The sequence below is a fragment of the Pimephales promelas genome, chromosome 15 (genome assembly GCF_988280905.1).
Source record: "Pimephales promelas chromosome 15, fPimPro1.hap1.1, whole genome shotgun sequence".
In the NCBI taxonomy this organism is placed as follows: domain Eukaryota; kingdom Metazoa; phylum Chordata; class Actinopteri; order Cypriniformes; family Leuciscidae; genus Pimephales; species Pimephales promelas.
This window is the reverse complement of record NC_142783.1, coordinates 19,946,156-19,968,009: the sequence shown is the minus strand read 5'-3', so window position 1 is coordinate 19,968,009 and position 21,854 is coordinate 19,946,156.

The window sequence follows — 21,854 nt, the reverse complement described above, 5'->3', positions numbered from 1 at the left end:
CGTTGTTAGGAATTGATGACTGAATATTATTCAAGTACAACAAAAAAGTCTAATCTACAGTAAGTAATATATTTAGATATAAGCATATTCTACTTTAATGCACTGTTTTGGACAACAGCAATACATTTTACTACTACTAGTTCAATAGTAACATTTACTAGACAATGTACCGATGCAACATGTAGGTCTTATTAACAGAGAGTTTATTAAATATGCAAATGCACAATTATTGGGAAACAAGTCAAACCATGTATGCGTTTAATCTAACATTAAATCTGATATATACACACACTGCAGCCTTCCCATACACACATGCTCAGCGAAAGTGTCTGTGTCTACCTCTCTAGACAGGGTTTTCATGGAGATTTATTCTGTGTGCGTGAAGAGTGGCAGAAATTGATGAGGGAAGTTCATCTACATAGCTTGCTTACAGCTGTCAGTGAGTACTTCATTACACTGATAGAGTGATTAACCCCGGATCTCAGAGTTAAAGTGTGCATGTGTGCTTGTATCCACAAGGGGAGACCAGACAGCTCAAAGTGTCTGTCTCCTTCCAAGAGAATCATTATATTTCATCTACTGTGGGCCGTTAGTCACTGTCGCTTTGGCATGATTGCATGAGACAGAGAAAGAGACAGAGAGAAAGACAGGAGAGGAATAGAGAGCACTTCTTTAAAAGACTTAATTGATTCAAATTAGCAATTTTGAGGAACAAATATCCCCAAAAGGACAGTCAAATTTAAAATCACCAGCACTGTGGGAAGCAGCCAATGGGGAACTGCTCAACAGTCATACAAAATTATAGTAATTCAATCATCATTATTTAGTCAACCTATGTCTTTTCTTCTTTTGTTGAACACAAAACAAAAGTGTTTTTTGTCCACACAATGACAGTCAATGGGGTCTGCATTTTGTTGTGGGATACCAGTGGATTTCATTGTAGACAAAAACAGTTAAAACATTTTTTAAAATATCTTTATCTTCTTGTGTTCCACAGAATAAATAAATTCATAAAGCAATTGAATGATATGAATGTGTGTGAAGGATGGCAGAACATTCATTAATTTGGTGAACTATCCCCTAACTAAAAAATATAAATAAAATTCAAAAAGGGAGTTTTGGGGGTTGGCAGATAAAATGGCAAAAAAAAAAAAAAAAAAAAAAATATCATTGACTCACTATAAAAACAGTGGAAGTCAATGGAAATTCCATACCATGATAGAAAAACAAACGTGTGTGTGTGTGTGTGTGTGTGTAAGGTTACTGGGGGGAAACTCATGGCCGCGAGCCTATATGTGTACTTGTGGCCGTGTCTCTAATAGATATGCTAATGCTGTCATTCTCTCCACTTCACTCTTTTATTTTCCCAATTAAAGCAAATGCCTAGAAAAGAATAATTAAGCCATGCACGGGCAAAAGACTTCTACAACGCTGCTCTAATGAAACATTATTGATTTCCTTTTTACCCAGTGTCGCTCACACACACACATGCACGAGCACAAGAGCACACAGACACACACATACACACACACAAACAAATGGACCTGTGGAAAGGGGCCTCCTGCTTGCTAGGATGACCATTGTGAGGCCAGACCAATTAGAACAACAACAACGGGACAGAATAGATGAACCAAACAACAAAAATTACCAATAATACAGTGACTGTGTGTGTGTGTTTGTGTGTGTCAGATTTTTAGGCCAGATCTGAAGCCTAATGAAACCGAGTCTGTATTTGAACTGAGCAGCCAACACACAGAGACATGCACTATAATTATCTGACAGTGATCTCCAGTGCTCCTACTGGCAGATGAAGGGGAGGACGGTTTATGTCTGGACAAATGAAACAAAATTAAGCTTGAACAAAAGCACTATGTAATTGTCAGACAATTCCACAGACACAGGCCCTCACAAATCAATATGGCTCCAATTAAAATATTCTGCAGCCAATTAGACCTATAGAGATTGTGCTGGGGAAATGATGGGGTGCCTTTAAAGCCCTGATGTGTGCATTTACACAAACCGAACCCTGTGATGATTCACTCATGTACAAAACAAGTCTGATTGTCCAGGTCATTGAGACAAACCTCTCTAGAAAAGAGGGAAATAGGATAACAGAGTCTTCTCACAGCTGTAAATGATTCTTTTTTTTTTAATGTCCATGTACCACGATTCAAATACTCAAGACTGTTATGCATCTGATGTAGGCAATGATAAAAGTGGCCCATCGCAAGTGACAGAGAAAACATTTATAATGCATCAAAAGATTTCTAATTCAAATACATGGTGTTCTTTTTCATCAAAGATTCCTGAAAGGATTCGTTTTGAATCTTTTTAAAAAGATTTTTTTTTTTGTTACCACACAAAATCTTAAGGAACACAACTAATGTTTAACATCTATAAAAATAAGAAATGTTCCTTGAGCACCAAATCAGTATATTAGAATGATGTTTGAAGGATCATGTGTGTCATGAATTGCTCTGACATGGTCAAGGATCCAAATGCAGCTTTATTAGGGCAATCCAGAATCATAAATCATAATTCATCCAGCCCCCTCAGTGTGGAATATGAATGCATATTGACGTGTTTAGCACGTTGCCAAAGAAAAACAATGGCACATTCCAGGCCGGGTAAACACAAATCCATAATGCAGGCAATTGTGAACTACACAACATATGAAAAAAGTTCAAAAAGGTATGTATAAATAACTGACGGCGTCATGTATCATTTATGCAAAAATATGGTGCCCCCAATAAAGCCTTCTTTTACTGTCTATGAATAAAGCCGAAAAGTATGTGTGAAAGGAAATATTGTTTCAAAAGTGTGATTAAAATTGAAATCGCAATATTGATTTAAAAAAAAAAAAATCACGATCGTATTTCTTTGTCCATATCGCACAGCCTTAATCATAATCCATAAAACAGGCAACAGGTCAAAACGCAGAGCAGATAATCCAAAAACAAAAAACAAAAAAAAACGCATGACAGGAAACCAGATACTGTAGCACACTCAGAAGTGCAGTGTGACACTTACAAGATTTCGCTAATAATGAGTGAAAATACATGATAAACTATTAAGATAATAATAATAATAATAAAACAGTTCATTTAAATTTTAATTCTATTTGTTATTATATTTTATAACTGTTTTACTTTATTTTTGATCGAATAAATGCAGCCTTGGTGAGCACAAGAAAATCCTTTCAACTTTTTAACTTATCAACTTTTGAAAGTTAGATTAAATAAAGTGAAAAAATTACATTTTAATGACAGAATCAATTGGTTAGATTTTAAAGGGTTTAAAGAACCGTTTTTAGTTTCATGACTGTCCTTCAGCAGTTTTGCTGTTTTTATATCTATTTGTTTGAGTCTGCAGCAGAGCAGCCTGGATAATCAATCTAATGCACTCATCCATTTTAGTGAACAGGTTTGTCAGAACAGTTCATATAAATTAACAAATGACTTGATTTATATAAACTTCCTGAACAATCCAATTCACTAAAACGATTTATTGATTTAATGCAAGATTTAATTCATTGATCCCTGCAAGACTTTTACCAAAGTTTTAGTACAATATGTTGTCCATCTAATTTATATATTTTATTAAAATTTAGCATATTTTCTAGTTATCTAGGTTACCCAAATATAATAATTCTGACATACTCGCCCTCATGTCATTCCAAACCTGTATGACTTTCTTCTGTGTAACATTTTTTGAAGGATGTTGGAGTCGTAACAACATTGTAACCTAAATAACTAGTAAAATAGTAAATGACTATTATAATCTGTATAATAAATAAAAATATTATGCATGTGTGAAAAATAAATCAAAATATGAATTAATTTAATAATTCTTTATAAAAAAACAAACAAAAAAAAAAACATGCTGCCCCCTTAAATATCTTCAATTCTTTAGTAGCTTGGTAAAGATTTACTACTTTAACCACTTCAAATTATAAGCAGCTTGTAGCAGACTCAAATCTTCCCCAACACTTAGATTTGAATAGCAAGCAGATACAACATAATTTTGGGACTGATATAGTTTAGTACACAGGGAACCACAGTTAGATGGGATATGCTTAAGATGCCATCTGCTAGATTAAGACTGGCTAAGAAACGACAAGTGAAAAGATGAAAAAAGAAGAAATGAAAAGTGCCAGACACCTTAAGAAAAATGAAAAGAAGAGATTTTCTGTTTTATTCTGTTCTTATTTTTTGCCTTCCCCTCCCACCCTGAGTCGCAGAGACCATCATTTATGATTTAAGGCTGAGGCTTCATTTGAGACGCGTTTTTCCACGCTTTTCCTTTTACCCAGTCAAGCGGCTGGTTAACAAGCACAAGATTAAAAACACATTTCTCAATAAACATCCTGGTCACAGCACTTAAATGGACACTGCATTGAGATCGAAAGCACATTAGTCTAAATACTAAAGCCCTCTCACAGTGCTTTCAATTCGCGAACTGTCCAATGAAAAACAGAATTAGACTCGACGACTATCACCATCTAATGGACTAATAACAAAATCTGATAAAAGCTGTTATCAGTGGTAGAACCGCAACACAGAGGACAGAGGGGGAAAAAAGAAAGAAAGGAAGAATAAAAAAACTTGCTCACGGTAGCAAGCTTAATGGTTTTTCACATAGGGGAAAAGGGTAATTTAAACAAGTACATTTTGTGCTTATTGAGTTTGTTTTGTCTCGTTAGAGACTGAAAATGGGCCAAATCCTTTTTTTTTTCTTTTCAGAATGGGAAAAAAATATAGTGACAAAGGGAGCGGTGAGGGGGGGTGTGCGGTGCTGCTATAAAAGAACAGAAATATATAAAAGCCCAGACCAGGCTTGCTCAGTTCTCAGTGAAATAGCACGCACGCACACACCTTGCCTTTCTCTTGTCCCCTTGGTGTAATTACATCAAAATTAAAAGCATGTGGCTCTTAATGCACTTGTTATTCTGAAATAGAGCCTCAATACAACATACCCTCATTTTCCATTTCTTCCATTTCTCACCAAGATGCCACTCGTAACCTCGGTTCAATAGGCCGCTGGCATGCGTATAAAAATCCCCCGGAAAGAAGAGTTTAGACAGAAAACAAAGAGTTAATCACTCTCGCATCTCCTTTCCCCTACTTATTTATACTCGTCCCTTTAATAGATTTTACGATAAATTAACTGCATTTTACTTTACGGAACAGACTCCATCAATGAGGCGGGAGAGCAGGGGGCGTCGGGTTACAGTACAGGGAACTGACTCGGCACTCTGAGCAGATGCAATTAGGCCCCATTAGCCAGAGTCTAATTAGTCGAGGGTTATGTTGATATTTCAAGTGCTGTTTTATTATGGTGTTTTGTTTCCGAACAGTATCTCCAAAAACAGCGCCGGGAGACGCGAAAAGAGAGAGTTACGGGTCAATAGAAAGTCATCCGAAAAGAGACCGAGACAACGCATGATAGCGGAGAGGGGAGAAGAGGAAGAGAGATGGAGAAAACGAGCAAAAGAGAAACGAAAGCCCTCGGCTGAGAGAAATTAAATTGATCTGCTTGAGGTGCCACATTTAATTGTTAGGCAACAGAGGGACATGACATTTTACCTCCTCTCTTACTCTCTCTCTTCCACTCTCGGGCACTCATTCTCTCTCTCTCTCTACTCACATTAGCTCACCGCATCGCCTCAAATTCTCTAGCTGGAGGCAGACAGTCTACCACACGCTGTCTCCTTGTCCACACGTCCAAACCATCACACCCCCATTCATACACACACTGGACGTGACCCTGACTCATCCTTCTCTGTCCTTCTCACTTATAAGCTTGTCATTTTCAGCACTTCTCAGTGCTTGCATCCTTTTACCATGACACAAAAGGTTAATATCAGGATGTTTTTTTCATTTTTTTTTTTTCATAAAAAACAGTGTAGACTGCAGAATAAAAAAAAATAACTATAGCTGCTTTAAATATTAAGAGACTCATTATTCTAGAATGACATTTCGGTTCTTTTGTTTGTTTGTTTATACCAACCACCCAGCCAGCTGCCAAGAGCAGAGTATCCGAAACAATTGGGTTCATTACAATCAATTACTGTTATGATTCATCAGATAAGATAAACAGAGCAGTTCATCACACACACACACACACACACACACACACACACACACAAACATGCCAGACCCTCATGGTCTGACACAGTTATCAATCATTTTCAAGCTCTAATAAAATTTTTAACCAAGTGGAATAATAAATATAATTTAAATATCAGTAAGTATTTTACATGCAACTAAAGCTTCATGTAAAAACATGAATATAATAAAATTAACACTTTACAATAAGACTGTATACATTACCATTCATTCTATTAATATACTATAATATAATACAACCCTACATATTAAATGTAATATATAAAAAGTTCACATTAATTATTAGAATGTACAATATATATATATATATATATATATATTGTTGGTTTAACTTAAAAAAGTAAGTAACCTGGTAGCCTTAAATTTTTAAGTTCATTGAAATGGAAAAATGGAGTTAATACAATGAAGGAGAATGATTTAATCTTCAGAAACTCAAAATTATGTTATCTGAACTAAATAAATTATTTAAGTTGATTTGACAAAAGAAAAAAATGTTGTGATTTTTTTTTATAGTGTAATGCATTGAATAAAAATTGTTCAAATGTATTAACAAGACTAAAAAATACTGTAAAGTATCATTCAATGTTAGTTGATGTTACCTATTGCATTAACTAATCTCAGTCTTGTGCAACCATATTGCAAAGTGTCGCCAAGATCCGTTTCATACCAGATTGGCAATTACTTAATCTTTAACAGAGCCTCAATTTGTCAGAATGGCAAATCATGGAATAAGACCCAGGATCAAGACAAGGCCACAATCCTCAGTCTGTTTACAACAAAGAGAATCAAGCGTGCGGCTGGTTATGTATTGCCGGAAAGCGCCTGGGGGGCTATCAGGTGTCTGCCCTCAGCACACAAACTCCTCACAATCCAAAAGATGCTGTCCACCAAACCCCACCATGCATCAGCCCACAGCCATGACAGAACCCTTAATAAAATGCTTTTGATGGAGAGCGGATGGTGGTGTTTGATGCATTCAGATGATGTTTCTCACTCTGGAGAATAACTACAATCCATCTGGTGGCAACGTTGGACAGCTGCTTTCAAAACTCAAGAGTTTGAAGTTGTTTTATAGCATTAAGAATGAAATATCATGAATAATCAGATCCATTTAAAGGGGTTTTACTGTAATACAAGTTGGGGGAAATCAATAGCCTAGTGTAACAGTGGTTAGTGGAGATAATCAAAAGACTCTGATGAGAAAAACTGAACACAATCCTAATTTTGCATTGTGCGAATAAATATAATTTTCTCTGGCTTAAAGTGGTGTAAATGCTCTGTAACTCTACATTTATGCTCACTATATATGCAATAAAAAATTACTGCGAGAAAGGGAGTGAAAAGAGGTAAAATCAATGGCTGGTTCTTCTGTCCACTCGTTCCATGCAATATTTGGTTTCTTGGGGCATATTTGTTTCCACAGAGGCTGAGCATAAAGGCCATTGAATCGAAACGTCAATTCATTATCTCAAAGAGGCAGCTCCTAAAGCACCAGGCTCTTCCAGGAACAGCCTCACCTCAGGACCTGCATCGCTGTAACCAGAGTGCTTATGAAAATAAGAAATTAATGCATTCTGATTGATCGACGCCCTTTCTGATCTATTTCAGTTTCAGATTAGAGAGGATAAAATGCTTGAGCTTTTGTGTGTGCGTGTGTAAGTCAGAAAGAGTTTATGCAAGCACGTACAAAGAGAAATTTGTGAGCAAAACTTCCTTCTCCAAACCATGATGAGAAACTTGCTAAAGTAGCCCAGCTATAAATTAGAACTTAAATTGCTTTCAATACAAAATGCTTGAAATATCACCTAAATATCACACTCTCGTGTGACATTATTATAGCAAAGCTTTTATATTATGTATGGTATATTTATAGTCCTATATATTTATGCTATTGTTTTATATTAAAAAGATATTTTAAATAAACATCCTTATTTATGTATATATTATCTATATTAAAAAATATACACGCATTTATGTAAATCTATAAAGTGTTTATATTATGTTCATTTTATATAAATACTTTATTTAGCCAATTGTATTTATACAATCATTTCTGGACATGTGTATTAAGGGTTAAAGTCAATAAAAATACCTTGAAAAAGCTGTGCCAATAGATATAATCTTAGATGAATGATCTGTAACTGTAAGTAATAATGGATGGGGTAAATGAAGCCCATTACTGTCATCATACGTGCTCGTAATTATCGTAATAATGTGTAATTATTGATTCATGATTGTGTTTTAGACTCTGAGCCGGCAGAAATGGAGGTGGGAGAAAATGTAAGGATGTCTTAGCTGTGCAGACAGTCGCGGTGGGGTACAGGCGTCTGTGGCCAACCTCCGTTGACATCCATCCGTCCATTTCAACCTCCCTGCACTCATTTTCTCCATTCGTATTACTTCTCTTCCCTCCATTTCACGTTCGCTAATCCAACTCTTGGTTCATGTTTCGGTCTCTGAAGGGCAATGCGGCGCTGGGATCTGACATGGACCTTATCGCCAGCCGGTTCATCCTCCATTTACAAATATTTCTTTGTAAATAACATATCGTGTTTTTATGTAACATCCCAGTGGGAAGACGGAAGACCCTCTTGGGTGCAGAGCTGGGGGTCAGTATTGAACTCAGAGCATCTGTCTGGGAATATGTAGAAGTTTGCCAGTCTGTCAGATCAGAGACCAGTTTGGATTTTTGTGTTATTGCGACGTGAAGCGGGATTGGGTTTAGTGAAGCAGATATAAGACGTAACCATCTGTTTGGTGTCTTGACTCTTGACTTGGGACTTGGCAGAGTATGTATGTGTGTTTTAAGGACAACTGGATTCCTCAAGAAGGCCCCAGCGTTGACAGTCCCAAAGAGGGAGGGAGGGGGGGGGGGGCAGCCTTCTGTTGCCGAGGGCGACAACCCATCCCATAAACCCCCCTCCATCCCCAGTCCCTTGTTACCCCATAATGGACGACGCATGTCATCAGGACCAAAGGAACATCCCTAAGGACCCCTCTGGGGCTGCCCTCTCCCTGCCCGCTCCCCTTGACTTCTGCTGCTTAAAACATAATAAATAATCCTTCATTTGACATCCACTGAAATTGACTGGAGTTTCAAACTCACCATTACAGGCAAGTCAGGTCTGAATGCACAAGCAACAGACTGCATTTGATACGTGAATAAAGTGGACAACAAAACAAAATGTTGAATTTCAGTAAGTTGTGCATGATAATTTGTGAGTGAAAACAGAATAATGGTTGGTAAATAGCCACGTTGGTGTCGGTTTAGTACTTTATAGCGACAACACAGTCTCAAACGGCTTAAAAGGGGAGCGATATTGCCTGTCTCTTTGGATCACAGAGCTAGAAAGTCTTTGCCAAATGTGTCTAATGCAATACAAGTCAGGCCTTAATAGTATGGAAATTATACACAATAAGACTCTGGACGCCACAAACCATTGTGAGAATGTGTGTGTGTGCCCCCATGCTAATTGTGTCCAATTTGGGTAGTCGCCACCTTGGACTCAGACTGCGACATGTTAGCTTCATTAGCAGATTCAATGTAATCACCACACTCTAAAATAAACAAACAGAGTAGCGAACGCCAGCTCTCAGTCATTCTGCCAGCGCTGCAGCTTTTAGGGCCTGCATTTACATGCAATTATCTTCTTATATAATTAAGCACATTCGCTTAACGAGCACCTTGCAAACGGATGGCGCAAATGAGAACCTGAAAGAGGGAGAAAGAGAGCGAGAGAGAGAGTAATTAGATGTTGATATGTGTGTGTTAATGGAGGAAATTAAAGAACATACAGGGTTGAATAGATGAAGGGAGAGACGGGGAGGAAGATGCTGATCGAGAGGCCGAGTTTGCTATCCAAACAAACCAATGTTGAGCAGCATAACTACTATCTAATCATTAGCACAAAAACAAGTAAACTCGAACAATCACACATCTCATTTACTGCAAAAGGGAAAGCGCGGCTCTCGCTCTCCTGTCAGAGAGGAACCAGCACTTTTTGCCATACCTGCGGCTTGCCTCCAGCTAAGACCTGCTCTACCACAAAGCGCCCCCTTGTCATGTCCCAGTGCCATACTGTCACTATGCAGGTCACCTCCCTCTCCCCTCTGCAGTCAAACTGACCTTTTCTTACAGCCACATAATACCTTAAACCCCTCAAAGGCAATGGCATTGTGCTGCTAATATGGGTCCTTCAGCAGACCCCAGGTGTAAAATATAATCCAACCGGGCCAGGCAGGGTTCAAAGCCTCGCCTGCTTTTGAATGCCTGCCAGAGTCCTATCGCCATGATTGCTGTAGCTCACGCTGAAAAGACGATACAAACTATGCGCGTCAGTAAGAATATCTGTCCGCCTTTGTTCCACTGAGCCTGTCGAACACTTTATCAGCCCTGAGTGCGGATTACCTCAGGGAGCACCAAAGCTTTCTATCCCCCCACAACACGAACATGACACCCACACTCCACAATGCAAACCTACCGCGTCCACCCAGGACTAATTGGCGATGTTCACCTTAGGATCAGAAGGAGTCAGGCATTGGAGAGTCAGCTGTTGCATTTAAGAGTGGGAAAGAGGAGAAAACATGGCCGCAAAGAGGAAATGGTGAGTATGAAAATGTGAAAAAAAAAGTGTGTGAGTTTTTTTTTTTTTAGGAAGCGTGTCGAGCTTTGACAACTTGACTTCATATGTTCTGTGCAGTTTCTCTGTAACTCTTTTTGTGTGGCCGTCTCATAGCGCTGAGAGGTAAAGGGACATTCCCAGAATGTTCCACAGCAGGAAACGGAATGAATGCCTCTTGTGAGTGTTGAGAGAGCCATGAAGACTTTCAGAACTTGGTTGCAGTGCCCTCATCTGGTAAACCGAGTAACTGACTTTGACAATTGCCTGTTAAAAATAACACGCTACCATGCTGCATACAGCATACTACATCAGTACACTGAAGACAAACACTTGTGAAACAGTACACCAGTTAGAGCTTGTATATATTTTGGTGAATAAATATGGGGTGTTTCCTCAGCTATGAGCACTGTTGGCTTTGTGAACTAAAACTTTCTTCAAATACATTTAAGGTTATCTAATTTGTCCACTAACAACGTACAACTAAACAGATCATATGAGATTGTTTTTTTTTTTTAAATAACAAATGTCATTTACATTACACAATGCTAGTCACTACAATACATTATATAAGATGTGGTAGAAATAGGATAACTTTTCATATTTTTTTTCATGTTTTGCATAATTGCGGTATTTTTTCCATCACCCATGTATCAGACTTCATTTCAAGCATGCTCTTCAATGACACTGTTGTCTACATGGTAACCAAGTATACTAACCTCACAAAAAAGACAAGGCATAATTGTGGGTTGTGAGTGACAAACAACTTCACAGCTGAAGGATGGTCAATGCGAGTATACATATATAAATCATGATCATTCATGATTTTTTATTTTTTTTTATTTTATTTTTTTTTTACATATTGTGGAATTAAAAATCGTAATGCATGAAAAGTAGCAAAGTCATGAAAAACTAGAAATTTGGTTATTGGATTTAATAAAAATCAACCCTTAAAAGTGCATGTATACTTAAAGTCCCCATGATATTAAAACTGAAGTTTTTTGGCTTTTTTGGCATATGTTTGCCTTACTGTTATCTATAAGCTAGTGTGCTCCAAAATCCAAATTATCATTTAGAAGATATAAGCATTCACTTATAAGCATTCACAGCATTCACTGTCACTCCAGCCAATATGGATAAATGATTTTGATGACATCACTCATCAGATTACTTCTCATCAGATTCTCTGATTTTCTCTGCGGCTAAAATCAGTCACTTGTTCACATATTTACTATTTTCTATATTGAATGAATGAATTTATAGTGCACAATACAGTCTGCTCCGGTCCAGGACAGGATAGCACAGAGGAGATCATTTCCGCGAGTCGGAGCAGACCAGAAAACTTATCGGACCCATTTAACCCACCGAGCTGTGATATAAATGAAACACTATTGGCTATTTAAAAAAAGAAGAGAAGCTGTACGATATGTCCCACCATGTCTTCCTGTTTCAGTGGAAATTACGTCAACACATTGTGCGTTTCAAGGCACTTCAGTGGACACTTCAAACTATATCAGGTATTACATATTTATATACCGAAATGTAAATTCACAATACACACTGTTCCTGAATTCTCTTCAAATGTAATAAATGTTTCAAAGATGGCAGAAAGTTTCAACAGTTCTCAGCATCATCGAAAATCCCAAACCATTACTGCAGGCCTCACAGTCCAAATTTACATGTGACTTTAAAACGCTCAGTAGCATTTCACTTGTTTTGTGAATACAAACAACACACCCCTTAAGTAGAATTTCTGTCCTCTCCTCTTTTTCTCCCATTTTCTCCATCCCCCTTTCCCCTCGTTCCCCACCGGGAGGGGAGACACTCCAAGGTCTTTCATTTGTTCTGTTATTATGCCCTCTCTATGCTGGCTCATTTTTCACCCAGCTTACATTAAGTATTGATATTGATTTCTTGTAAATGCTGCAGCAATGGACGGGCCACAGTTCTTTCGTGATTGTTCTGCTTTACCTGTGGGTAATTCATATCAGCTGTGCTGAGGGCAGGCCCTCTGTACCATGGTGTCCAGATCGAACATGCCAGCACGGCCTCCTTGAAGACATCAGTCATAATCACAACCGACTGTAAAATCTAGGTATCTGTACTGGCTTCGAAACTACCCAATAGCGCAGTAAAACTGACTTGAGACGTAAAAATATAAATATATGTATATATTACAAAGCTACTTTGTTACTGGACACAGCTGCAGGGCGCCAGCTCAATCAATTGCTTTCATTCCTTAAATCATGCAACAAAATCTCTCACAGTGCTGTATTTATTCTCTAGAGCCCGCTCCTTAATGCCACCGGATGATTTAATTTGTGTCCCGTAAGCAAATGACTGTCAGTTAATATCATCTGAATAAGCCAATAGGGGGTATCAACGAGTGAATTACAACATGGAACCCATCTGGTGGTCGCGGACGCCAGCATAACACAACAGCGTACACACAGTCAGCTGCAGCTATGGTAAAGTAGAGCCCGAGGCTACACTGGTTAGCTAGCCGACCCTCTTCTTCACCCGAGGTTAATGGATGAGGTCACGCTTAAGAATTTACACCCTTTAAGAAATATTCCAGGTTCAGAACAATTGATAGAATTTGGTAGCAAAATCTTTATTACTATATATATATATATATATATATATAGAGAGAGAGAGAGAGAGAGAGAGAGAGAGAGAGAGAGAGAGAGAGAGAGAGAGAGAGAGAGTATATATATATATATATATATATATATATATATATATATATATATATTAGGGCTGTGTAAAAGTTAATTGTGATTAATCGCATCCAAAATAAAAGTCTGTGTTTACATAATATATTTGTGTGTGCTGTATATAAGTATTTTGTATATATAAATACCTATGCATGCATGTATATATTTAAGAATTATTTGCGCTTAAATTCTGTATATATTTATAAATACATAATCTATATTATATAAATATAAATATTTCATATATGAATAACACATTTTCTTAAATATATAGATGCATGTGTGTGTATTTATATATACAAAATAATTATATACAGCACACACAAATATATTATGTAAACACAGACTTTTATTTTGGATGCGATTAATCACAATTAATTTTTGCACAGCCCTAATATATATATTTATATATATATATATATATATATATACATTAGGGTTTTTATTATACATTTTAGGGTTTATGGCATTTCTTAAATTTGCTTATTTTGCAACTTCACCCAGAAAAGTAGGCTTTTTTTGCACGCTAAAATAATTTAATAAAATAATAACACACATATTGCTTACTTCTTGTGACTAAACTTTTGAAACTTTATAATTTTTGGGTTCACATTCCCTTTCCTTGTAAGTGCCTTATTCCTTTTGCTGGAGGAATAAGTCACAAAACATTTCTGTGGTAATAAAAATGAAACAAGTGCTTAACTTACAGATCTTATTTAAATAAAAAATCCAATATCCGAGAAATATCCAAAGATATACCTTCAATACAACTTTTTAGATTTTTCAAAGTTCTAAATACTGGAGTGCATTTTACAAGAAAGTACTATTTCAGTTTTGGTACTAAAATATATTTTCTTTTAATTCAATGTTGTTTCTTTGTAATTGTTTGTGAAATTTGCAAGCACTTTCCAATTGTTTTTCAATGTACATGCAAGCCCTGTGGAGCATTCAGTACAAAATCATGAGACAGACGTTTTATGTAAAACTTGCAACGCAAGAGGGTGAACAACATCATAGCGACGGCAATCGCCAGGTTTCAGTATTTTGACTGCATGTGATAACCAAGATGGAGTGCGACGGCTGTGTTTTGAGTGGGCCATCCTCCACCTCTGTCTTTCCACGAGGACTACGTCTGCAATAATAGGACAAACCCATTGAAGTTCTACAGGAGGCCATTTTGCAGATAGCGCTCATTAGATCCGTTCATTCTCTGTGCCAAAGTGTTGATCCCACCAATCAGATCTCTCAAACTCTAGAAGCTTATATAACCTTGGTCACCATCCAGCTCTATCTCCATCTGGCTGCATTAGACCGCTCCACTTTACAACGCACTCGTTTTCTCACAGAGTGCATTCGCTTTGTCTGTCACGGCAGCGCTAAGATCTCTCTAGTTCTCTCCCTCCCCCTTCCCACCTCCTCTCTTAACTCATTTTTTTAATCTCTGTGAAAGTGCCGAGCTCCTGCTCGTTATTACCGGGGCGGGTGTGGGCCGACAGACAGCTGTGTTTGGGCCACTTGTTCCTCAGCTGTGGCTGATTGCAGGCCTCATGCTCAAGTGTGTGTGTGTAGAGGCCTGATCATGCGGCTGACTTGCTGCCACTCGCCCTTCTGATGTACGGTTCAAACACCGGCAAATTGACGTTAATCAAATAACGCAGAGGCCCAGAATCAAGCTTGTAAAGTCCCATTTCAGAGCCATGAGAGAGAGGGGGGGGGGGGGGGGGCTTTTTATTTTGCCTGCTAGGGGTACAGATTTTGAGGCTTGATTTAATTTCCTTATGCGGGAGAGACCAGCACCCGCCGTTGTTCTGCACTTAGATTGAATAAGGCAGTTAGCCAGCACTAGAGTGAGAAGTACTACTCAACTCCATGGCAGGCCCGATTGCTCCGAGATACATCTATATCACGCAAATACCTCAGAAGTACAGCAGTTTATTGACTAATGCAGCTCTCGGAGGATGAAATTAGGTGCTGTTCATTATGAATGAGTCCGTTTTCGAGCAATTGACATTCATGAACTCTTCAACAAGATGCGCTATTACTGGCTCAAAGGATGATCTCTTTTTTAAAACTTGAATTATGATTGTGTATTTAAAAAAAAAAAAGTTTGTAGGTGGGGCATAATCCTTGTGAAAACTCTCCCAGCTGTGTCTGATTTTCTTGTTAAATATAGCCTAGCTTAAAACTAACCCTAACAAACTAATAATGCAACAAGGGAATATTTGTGGGTTCTGATAATGCCAAATGTCTCATGGTACAGCAAAACGAAGCCCACATTATTTTAATTATATCTAGTCAATGAAAGAGTGCAAGCATATTCGTCTAAAAGAATTCTGTTTTCAGCTTCAGAATCATGAATATTTTTATTCTGGTGTCACTAATGTCCTGTGCACTGGGCAACCATCCCTAAGTCCAAGCCTATTCATTTCCACATCCATTCTAATACCAATTTTAGCATTTTAATCAACAGTTATTAACCTTCTATCATATGTCTTGGAGTAATGCAAAAATATCACATACCGTGAGTTCAGTATCGTGATGTATCGAATCGTAATTTGGGGGTATCGTTACACCCCTTGTATATACACATCTTACAAAGTGAAGTCACAATTGTTTTCATTTTTTTTTTTTTTTGAAGTGCATGGATAATAAACAAACATAACTATTCAGACAGATAAGACACACAAACCGCTATATACACCAGCTATATAAAAAGCACTGAGTAGTTTCAGATGTACTGTGCGATTTCCATAGCGTCTGAATTCCTCAGAAAGCCACAAAAAATCCCATCAAATAAACATGAGGTGCTCAGCAAACAATGCCCAATAGTCTTATTCCTCTTAAATAAAACTACTTCCAGTGGCTGTGCGGAGGCTTCAATATTGCCTTAAATATTAAACGAAAGAACTCTGGGCTCATCTATTTTTCATTTATTGGGTACAAATGTAAGACATCATCAATCTTCGATAAATTACTGACATTTTCATCTCAAATAAAAAAGGGTACACTTTATTTTGAGGGAGAAAGAATTGGCCGCCGCCACCTTCAGGAGCATTATACGCGTCTAGGGTGTATGAGAAGGCAGCGGATTTTTATTTCAAAACAGCTCCCTGATTTTAACCATTTAAAGCTGAGCAACACTGGAAATGGCCTTTAGCATAATAACCTGCCACACTCTGACTTTATGATAAGCGGGGACATTTCAGTAACCACAGAAGAGTTTTGGGACAAGATGTTTTCGCGTCTGCATCGGAGAGTTAGAGGCTACGAGGGGGGAAAAAAAATAAAAAAAATCGAGACCTTTAAAAGGTAAACCCTGCCTTATTTCATATCGGCTTCTGGAAAATAAATTTTCAAAGAATTACGTCGGAAATATTTACAAATGACGGCTGCGGAGGGAACTTAGCAGCATGTGAATTCATTAGTCATTTAATACAGCCATAATTATATTGTGTTTGAATCGTATATTTCTGAAAGGTGAGATCGGTCAATGTAGGCCTGAGGGCAGGCGCGGTGTAATTACAACCTGATATACAAATGGGGCCCGTAATGGGGGGAACAGTCACAGCCGCCTAGCCTGTGGTGACCCCACCAGAGGATTACCATACAGAAGGGGTGAGCCTGTCTCTCAAAAAAAAATGAAGGATACAAAAATTGAGGTCTCTCAATCCAAGGGCCTGGGGTTCACACATCTAAACCACCCCACCCCCACTAGTGAACTTGGCGCGGGGCGGTGACATTAATCTGAACAGCGCGCTAATCCGTCATCGCACAGGTATACAGAATGTTGGGGAAACGGGTACAAAACCAGGCTGTGGGATTTATAACAAAAGCTGCTACGTGCTCAGTTAATTCACCTCGACAGTGCTGACAGGCTATTGCCATATGCATAATTCACACGCTAAAGATGGAGAGAGCAAGAGAAAGCGACACACACACTCACTCACTCACTCACACAAACCTGGCATTATAACCAGGCCCAAATCTCGGTCTAGCCTTCTTTCCTCTAATTTCCTCAGCAGGATGGATGAATATTTGTTTATCATTCTCTCTCCATCTCTACGGTCCTCGCGTCTCATTTGCATAGGTAGATTGAGATACAGTGTGAATAACGAGATGTAGGGTGAAAGGGAACATGGGGTTTGTGGTTGATGAATCATTCTCTCTGGCTGGAGCAGTACTTCTGTAAATGTTTGATTAGTTGTAAATGGATTACTGTTAGATTTTGAGGTTGGTAGGTTTTAATGTGGCTTTTGCATTGGTTCAGTGCCAGTCAACGGACTTCCCCAATGGGTACCAAAACTGTGCGTCTGTTTTCTCTCTAGATGTTACAAAAGAAAGAAAGAAATAAGAAATAAAATCACTTAATCGTTTAATTTTGAATGTCAGTAAAGTTTTTAAAATTAAAATGCAGTAAAACATTTTGAGAAGTAAAACTGGATCCGATATGTATTAAAAGAATACTAAAATCTTTATACTAAATATCAAGATCACCCATTACCATTTCTATTTTTTCTGTATATAAAACAAATATGTGGTGAGGTTAATGCTTAAATCAAAATGCAACTATTTGCCAATTGACTAAAGCTTTTTAAGGGGGAAAAATACATTACAAACTAGGCAAAAAGATGATTAAGAAAAGAACCCTAACGTGTCCTACAATTTATATAAATATATGAAAAATGTTCACTTTTTCTAACATTCCAAAGTATTAGAAGACTGAAATATCAGGAGTGCAGCAATGAGCTGTTCATCTGTCCAGAAATATCATTTAATCTCTCACCTGCCGTTACCTGCTTGAGGAGACAAGTAATTAGAGAAGTCGAAAGATATTTTTCATTAACTGAAGTTTTGACACCTTTGACCGTTAATCTAATTTTTACACCTTTAATTTCAATTCTGCCACATTCATCTCATTTCTTACACACACACTCTCTCTTCTTCCCAGCCTTGTCAGACTGCACTTTTCCATCTATTCCTCTTAATTCTCCCTATGATACATTTCTCCTTTTCTGGGAAAATTATAATGCTGTTGTTGACCTAGTCAGCTAGAAAGGTTTATTCTAGAATAGCCAAGGAAATGTTTGTGTGTATATGTGTAGGCACCAGGTCAGAGACTCTTTGCACCCCCACTTCCAATGCCCTGCTATCCTGCTGTGTTTCCCCCAATCTGTTTGCCTTCCAGTGGTGACCTTTCTTCGAGTGAGATGTATTAGGCTGGTAGCTCATGCAGGAACAGTGCATTAGCCAGCATCGGCCGCAGCCTGCTGACAGCCGCAGGAACTGTGGGCTAATGGCTACAGGCTTGTAGAAAGTTCCCTCATGAATCAGTACCGCTAGTCCTAATGCGGCGAGGTTGTTGACGCTGGGACATCAATGTCGTTCTATCTCCCCCACCCCGCTCACATTTTTAACTTCCCATCTCTTCATTACCTCATCCACTTCCTTTACTAGCTTCTTCCAGTCACTCATTCCCGCTTGGGTTGTCCGTTATCGGCACACTCCTCTTTTCTTTTTCCATTAACTTCTTGTCCTTTTCATTTCATTTTTACTAACCTCTTAACTCAATAGCCAATGCGCTCCTCCCTCATTCTTGCCTTTTCGTGCTTTTCCTTTAGAGGGAGGGAATTAGATATGGAGGAAAAGGGAGAGAGAGTTAAGCAGCTCATTACTTTGCGCTCTGATTGGGTGGAGTGAGTGAGCTGGGCGATAATAAAGCCTGAATTTTTCAATACGGTTAAAAATGGGTCCGTGACAGCCGAGTTAGAGAGCAAAGGGCCGCCTTAGACAGCGCACAGAGGGCCACCGAATTAGCAATACCATACATCATAAAATCTAATTAAACCCGGCTGCACGGCCAAATGAGCTCCCTCACTCTCCCGCCATTCTATTAAACGAGCTGGAGAGGGCTGACTGAATTATTCACAGTGAAGGATTTTGCATTTATACAAAAATTGTGCACTTAATTGTCCATGCTATATTACAGATTTGGCCTTATGTTAACAATGAGCCTAAAGCACACTTAGTGGGCCGTATCCAGAGTGTGACAGAGCTTATGTGGCCGCCGTGGTTTAACCACGATGAGCACTACACTACGATTAGAGACGATGCTCAAGCATGGGAATGTTATCATAGGGCTAAAACAACCAATAAATCTATTTACAACACTTAATCGAAGGGATCATGTAATAATAGATCACGTAAAAATGACACTTCTGATATGTCGTTCCAAACCTGTATGAGATATTTGTAACACTTTATAATAAGTAATAAAGTAATTACAAATCATTTGCAAACTATTAGTTTACAGCTACTTGTAGTTTATATATTGTAGTCTCTACATGTTTAATATATTAATAGGCTATGCAAATAGTGAGTTCTTCATTTATTGTCACTGTAATTAACAAAATTAGTTTGGATTAATTAGTAAACATGTAAAGAGTTTTGTCAACAACATACTGGATTCAGATGAGTCAGATGATCATTCATAAGCAGCTCTTCCACTGGAAAGTTAATACTAATAAATAAAAGCTGCACAGTGTCATTCACACAAACATTAAACACCATCATGGCAACATGTTGATATTTAAAAATGCAATACGCATTAATTTAACAACATTAAATATAACATAAAACCCTAATGTACAATGATTAGAAAAAAAAAACCTAAGAAAGCTATGAAAATACATTAAATGTAGTGTACAGTGTGGGAATGTCAATTTACATTTTTTCACTGTAAATTACACAATGACTTGTTCTTTTTCACCTCCAAAAACTGTAAACTGTACTTTTCTCCAAAACACATTGGCCACAATTATTGGTACCCCTAGAAGTTTTTATGAGTAAAATATATCTAAAGCATATTGCGATTACACAATACAGGTGTATTTCTACAGCCATCTTTGATCATATTTACCAGGGTTGCCAATAATTATGAACACAAATGTGTGTTCTTGACATATTTATAGCATTAAAAATATTTATTCATCTTAAAGTGGTTATGTTTAGCTTTGGGGATAAGGTTAAGAGATCATATATATATATACAACAATACAATATACTACAATATATATGTAGATACTACAATATAAACTATGAATTAATTATAAGATAATGCCAATTACTTGTAAGTACTTTATTGCTATATACTTACTTATTATAAAGTGTTACTAAGATATTTTCTTATGTGGAACTCAAAAGGATATTTTAAAGCATGTTTTAATTGTATTTGTCCATATAATTTAAGTCAATGGGGTCCAAAACACCCAATCTTTTGTGTTCTGCAGAAGAAAGAAAGTCATACAGGTTTGGAATGACATGGGAGTGAATAAATGGCCCAATTTTCCTTTTTGGTTGAACTATGACATTAATAAAAGTACATATGATATTGACAAAAACAAATATATAATGCAGTCAACAAATGTGACAAAAAACAGACGTGACAACAAAAGCCAATGATAATTATGATGCGGTGTGATAATCTGGTTGGTTTGAGTTAGGACGGGTCCCGAAACTGAGAACTCAATACATGTGTACAGTTGTGAGTGAGACGCCAAGTCATTTTCTGTATTATTGCTTGTGTATTTCAGAGCTGAGGCTAGGAATTAAAGAGAGAAAGAGTCATCAATCACAACACTTTCACGATTTTTTTTTCTTCACCACAACATTTTTCAATCAGTGAGCCATTTCACCATATTCCAGAGAAGGGACCTTTGTCATTATAGCTATTGCTTTTTTACCCCCTCTCAGGCTGTATTTCTCCCTCGTCCCTGCCTTTCCCATCTTCCGAGCTTTCCAAAAACACAACTTTATTATAGTCGCTGTCAATACAGTAATAATAAAGAGTGTGTTGGTAGCGGAGGCCGCCGTAATACACTTTTAACAAGAGCGCCGCAGATGCGTGGCCAGTGAATATTGAGTTTTAAAACTCTTCAGCGCGTGATTTGTGGCCCTGTCAGGGTGAGTATTTGTCAGTGTCGGGGCGGTATGGGCTCGTGTTGACAGTTTGCTGGTAAGTTTGGAGTCTAGAAGGCTAAACTCGCTGATCAGCCATTACAGAGAGTCGGTCGCTGACAGTCAGGTGATGGATCTGTGTTTATCGTGGGCTGGGCTTTGCTGCCAGACATTATTATAAAATAAAAGGTAATTTTGTCAGGTTTCAATCAAGCCAGCCATCATTTGTCATACTATCGCGTTGGCAAGCACGTCCTCGCGGTGATGGATTGTTGTGGCGCGGTGTCTCGTGAAGCCGGCTGCTGTTTTATAAAGTCGGAAGGCGTTAGCTGTAAGAGCTGTTTGTTGTGTGTTATCTCTAGCAACTGACCCCATGAGGTCTTAATCTCTTTTTAGCGATGGAGTGTAGTGCTTGCTTTAAATTGTATTCCTACATG